Source organism: Nicotiana tabacum, chromosome 3 (assembly GCF_000715075.1).
Source record: "Nicotiana tabacum cultivar K326 chromosome 3, ASM71507v2, whole genome shotgun sequence".
NCBI lineage: Eukaryota > Viridiplantae > Streptophyta > Magnoliopsida > Solanales > Solanaceae > Nicotiana > Nicotiana tabacum.
The window spans coordinates 190,906,169-190,912,461 of NC_134082.1; positions in this window are offsets into that span (position 1 = coordinate 190,906,169).

Genomic DNA, 6,293 nt, shown 5'->3' on the forward strand with positions numbered 1-6,293 from the left:
ATTTTATGCTCCTTCTTGCTTGCGCTTTGATTATAAATTCATACAAAACAATCCAAAAGGCTCATAAGTTGTACTTGATTGCAGGTTTGATCAACAAAGTGACAAGATGTTAAAGATCAGCTCAAAAGGAGTGAAACTTGCACAAGTACCAAAGACAAGACAAACTCAGGAAAATAGGTACTTTGTGCGGTCTGCACTAGAGAGGTTCAGAGATTTAGCATTTCAGGCTTCGAAGCAGTGCGGCCGCACTACAATTTTGAGCGGTCCGCGGTGGACCTCTGCGTCTGCACTCCCATTCTGTGCGGTCCGCGGAGACAAGGTTCAGAGAGATGCCAAGTTCAGAGGTTCAAGCCTGTGCGATCCGCGGTCGAGTTTGTGAGGACCGCGCTAGAAGCCTCCGTGGCCGCAATCCATTTTGTGCGGTCCGTGGAGCCTGGGTTCAGAGAGTCAAGATTGCAAGTTCAAGAGCCTAGTGCAGCCGCACACCATTTTGTGCGGTCCGCACTAACCCCGCCGGGGCAATTTTGTCCAGTTTTTCCAGCTTAATATAAATAGAACCTTTTTCCATTTTTAGGGCATCAGATATTATCAGACGTTAGTTGCGCTCGTGAGAAGACTTTTCTTTGCCATTTTGGGCATTTTTACTTAGTTTTTATCATTAAATCTTTGTATTTACCTTAGCAATTAATTAATATGTCTTTATCTTCATCTATTTCTTTGTTTTTCTCTTCAAGCATGAGTAGCTAGACCCATTAGCTAGGGTTGTGGCTCAACCCTAGTATGGGTAATTGATGGGTGTTGTGATTTAAGGTTAGATTGACTATGAGTGTTTGTTATTTGGGTCAATTTCATGGTTTAATCTATGAATTAGTGTTTGCAAACACTAGTTTGTGCTAAGTTAACTTGGGTTCTTCTTGAGAAAGAGAGCCTAAGTCTCCGAAATGGACCCAACAAGGAATTGGGATGGACTCAAGAGAATTGATAGCCCCAATTAAAAGGTTAAACCTCGAGAGAGTAATACCCGACTTGAACCCCAGTTGCTTGAGCAAATTTGCCTACCCTATTGGTCTTGAGAAAGTCAATTGGGCAAAATCACTCTCTCTACTGAGAGGTGTGAGAGTGGATAAAATTGTGCAACGGTTATCGCATATTCCCCAATCATGTCGATCATTCTTTAGGTTCAATTACCCGTTAATTGGCCACCTAGGAGGATGCCACTACCTTAGTGCCTTTTAAACTATTAGATACAACTTGTAGCAATTTACTCGTAGTTAATCTAGTAGCAATTATAATTTGTAGTTTGATAATAGTAGAATATAAAGAAAACCCAAAAATGATTAGAAGTGATATTTGGAACAAATACGCAATTTCAACCTAAATAGATACTCGACTCCATTCCTATCTCTATGTGGAAATCGATCCCGACCCACAAATCGGGTAAAAGACATTGCGACCCTCTCTTCCTACTTTTTAGTAGTGTGGAGTAGGCTGCAATTAACCTTTTGGCACCATTGCCGGGGAGCTAACGGTTTTGGCTATCAATTTAGTTAGTTTTGTGTATTGTTTTTCTTTCCTTCTTTGTTACTTACTTGTTTGTGTCACTACTCAGGTACCAACATGGCTTTAAACAATGCTAATGACCCTTTTGGAAACGTGATAGCGGGGGAGGAGGTAGATGATCTTGAGCAAGATGAGGTGCCTCTTGCACCTCAAGGACAACGTAGAGGCCGCTATGCCAATGCGAATCCAAATGACAATATTCCAGACCCTCCTCCGCCACCTCCAAGAGTGGCTCCCAGAGTGCTTCCGAACCAGGGTTATGCAAGTGCTATTGTCCCACCCAAAATCCGGGCGGGCAACTTTCAGATAACCAATATGATGTTGACCTTACTTGAGCAACGTGGGTGCTTCACGGGCGCTGCGAATCAAAATGCCTACAAACATCTCAAGGGGTTTGTAGATACATGTTGGTGGAGCAAGCAAACGAATGTATCCAAAGATGCGCTGAGATTGAGACTTTTCCCGTTATCACCTTTAGGGGAAGGCATTAGACTGGCTCGAGAGACACCCTAACCATTCCATCACAACTTGGGACGAGTTGGCGGATAAGTTTATTTCCAAATTCTTCTTTTCTAGTCATATGGCGGCACTTCGAGATGAAATGTTAGCCTTCAAGCAAGAGCCAACGGAACCTTTGCATGAGATTTGGGAGCGGTATAGATCGATGGTGAAGGAACGCCCAAATAATAATATGACCGAGGCCATGATCCAACAAACCTTATACCGGGGCATAAATACAACAAATCAATGCATTGTTAACCAATTGGACAGGGGTAATTTTATGATGTTTCTTATGATGAGGCATGTGATGTAGTTGATGAAATGGCGGACACTTCTTCAGCATGGCAGAGTAGAGCAAATGTGCCTCAAGGTGACCCTACGGTTATCCATTTGCACAAGGAATTACATGATCACGAGCAAGTGATAGCTGAGCTTACTACTACTATGAACCAATTGGATAAGGCGTAGTTGCAACAAGTTCAGAATCCTCGCCAAGTGAATGCCATAAAGGGTGTTAGTATGCTTGTCAACAAGAGAAGGCAAAGGTGGCAACAAAATCAAGGGAATTCTGAGCAATATGATGATACATGTGATGGGTTTTAAAATGATGCTTATGATGATCAAAGTGAAGAGGTACAATATGTCAACAACTATCAAGGCAATAGAGGCAACTCTTCAAACCAACAATGGCGACCCCAAGGAAATTGGGGAAATCAACAACAAGGTAGTGGTAATTGGAACAACAACAACCAAAACAATAATTGGGGTAATCAAAACAACAACCAATGCAATTGGAATGTAAATAACAACAATTGGGGCAACAATAACAATCAAGGCGGGTGGAACAATAACAGAAACTAAGGCAACCGGGGGAAAGGCTTTCAAAGTCCCCCAATGTACCAACAACCGAACAATCTACCCCCTTTCCCTTCTCAAGGTCCTAGTTCTTCTGATAATGATATGGGTAGAATTGAAATGATGTTCGAGCAGATGATGAAGAGGAATGTGGATTCTGATGCACAGTTAGCTTCTCACAACACCTCTATCCGAAACTTGGAGGTGCAATTAGGCCAATCTCTCAGTCATTGAATACTCACCCGAAGGGTGCTCTACCAAGTGATACGGAGTGAACCCAAAGGGTGGGAACAATCATGTTATGGAGGTCACAACAAGATGTGGGAGAGGCAGTGATGTAAATGCCTCTAAGCAAAAGCAAGTTGTGGATGATGATGTTGAGTTGCAAGATGACGAAGTCCCTTTGGTAGTTGAAAATGTGGTTGATGAAAATGTGAACAATGAAGTGAGGATTAATATTCAAGAAGTCGAGGTGGAAACCTAAAATGATGTGAACCCGTCTAGGGAACACATAATTGACATGCCGGAGCCGGTTGTGCCAAAAGCCAAGGCTCCTTTGCCAAGGCCACCTCCACCTTATCCTCAAAGGCTCGCGAAGTAGAAGAATGATAATCAGTTTAAAAAGTTCATTGACATGATGAAGAGCTTATCTATTAATGTGCCTTCGGTGGAGGCACTTGAACAAAGCTCTCAGTCATTGAATACTCACCCGAAGGGTGCTCTACCAAGTGATACGGAGTGAACCCAAAGGGTAGGAATAATCATGTTATGGCGGTCACAACAAGAAGTGGGAGAGGCAGTGATATGAATGCCTCTAAGTAAAAGAAAGTCGTGGATGATGATGTTGAGTTGCAACATGATGAAGTCCCTTTGGTAGTTAAAGATGTGGTTGATGAAAATGTGAACAATGAAGTGAGGATTGATATTCAAGAAGTCGATGTGGAAATCCAAAATGATGTGAACCCGTCTAGGGAATACATAATTGACATGCGGAGCTGGTTGTGCCAAAAGCCAAGGCTCCTTTGCCAAGCCCACCTCCACCTTATCAGGCTCGTGAAGCAAAAGAATGATAATTAGTTTAAAAAGTTCATTGACATGATGAAGAGCTTATCTATTAATGTGCCTTTGGTGGAGGCACTTGAACAAATACCAGGTTATGCAAAATTCATGAAAGACTTGGTTACAAAGAAGCATTCTATGGATTGTGAAACTATAAAGATGACTCGCCAAGTTAGTGCTATAGTGCATTCAATGGCCCCGAAGCTTGAAGATCCCGGTGCTTTCACCATTCCTTGCACCATTGGGAGTGCGGACTTCGCAAAAGCTCTATGTGACTTTGGGAGCTAGTATCAATTTGATGTCATACTCGGTTTTCAAAACTTTGGGTATCGGGCAACCTAGACCAACTTCAACGAGACTTCAAATGGTGGACCGATTGATGAAGCAACCTTTGGTCATTATTGATGACGTGCTTGTCCTCGTGGACAAATTCATTTTGCCGGCCGACTTTGTCATTTTGGATTGTGAAGTAGACTATGAGGTTCCTACTATCTTGGGTAGACCTTTCCTTGCAACGGGGGAGGAATTGGTTGATGTTGAAGCGGTTGAGCTCACTTTCCGAGTGGGTGATGAAAAGGTAGTTTTCCATGTTTGCAAGTCTATGAAGAAATCCAATAGCACTGAGGTGTGCTCATTTGTAGACCTTCTCACAGCTGTGATTGTGGATGATACTAGTGTTATGATCAACGTGAAGGATCCTCTTGAGGCTGTGATATTAAATCTTGATGTCAATGAGGATGCAAGTAGGGTGGAGTGCGTGAATGCCTTACATGGGATGGGCTCTTATTCTTATGATCCTAGAAAATTGTCTTTGGATCTTCAAAACCGAAAAACTCCAACAACAAAACCATCAATTGAGGAGCCACCGGTGTTGGAATTGAAACCACTTCCTCCACACCTCAGGTATGAATTCTTGGGCTCAAACTCTACTTTACCAGTTATTCTTTCATCCTGCCTTACTAACATACAGGTTGAGGCCACTTTGGCGGTGCTTTAAAAGCAAAAAAGGGCAATTGGATAGACTATAGCTGACATTCGGGGAATAAGCCTCGCATTTTGTATGCACAAAATTATCTTGGAGGATGATGCAAAGCCTTCCTTGGATCATCAAAGAAGATTGAACGGGGCTATGCAAGAAGTGGTGAAGAAAGAAGTGATCAAATAGTTGGATGCCGGGGTTGTGTACCCCATTTCTGATAGCTCATGGACTTCTCCGGTGCAATGTGTACCGACGAAGGGTGGTATGACTGTGGTGACCAATGACAATTATGAACTTATTCCTACTCGGACAGTCACAGGTTGGAGGGTTTGCATGGACTACCGGAAGCTAAACAAGGTGACCCAAAAGGACCATTTTCCATTGCCATTCCTTGACCAAATGCTTGATCGTCTCGTGGGGCGTGCTTTTTTTTATTGCTTTTTGTATGGGTACTCGGGGTATAATCAAATCTTAATTGCCCTGGAGGACTAAGAGAAGACCACCTTTACTTGTCCGTATGGAACCTTCGCTTTCTCTCGGATGTCGTTCGGATTGTGTAATGCTCCGGCGACATTCCAAAGATGCATGATGGCTATTTTCACCGACATGGTGGAAGATATATTGGAGGCCTTCATGGATGATTTCATTGTGGTTGGTGATTCTTTGAAGAATGTTTGAGAAATTTGGATAGAGTATTGGCCCGATGTGAAGACACAAACCTCGTACTCAATTAGGAAAAATGCCATTTCATGGTTAAAGAGGGTATAGTGTTGGGTCACAAAATTTCAAAGCATGGAATTGAAGTTGACAAAGCCAAGATAAAGGTGATTTCAAGGCTTCCTCCCCCCATTTCCGTCAAGGGGGTGAGGAGTTTTCTGGGGCACGCGGGGTTCTACCGAAGGTTTATAAAAGATTTTTCAAAGGTGGTAAACCCCTTGTGCAAGCTAATAGAAAAGGATGCAAAGTTGTGTTCGATGAGGGATGTATGCAAGCATTTGAGCGTCTCAAGCTTAAGTTGACCACTACCCCAATCATTACCGCACCAAATTGGAGCTTGCCTTTCGAGCTCATGTGTGACGCAAGTGACGTTGCGGTTAGGGCTGTCTTGGGTCAAAAGGTTAACAAGATGCTTCATCCGTTGTACTACGCAAGCAAGACCATGAATGAGGCTCAAAGAAACTATACAGTCACCAAGAAAGAGTTGTTGGCTATAGTATTTGCAATGGAAAAGTTTCGGCCATATCTTATGGGGGCCAAGGTCATAGTGCACACCGATCATGCCGCTCTTAGGTATTTGATTACAAAGAAAGACTCCAAGGCAAGATTGATGCGATGGGTA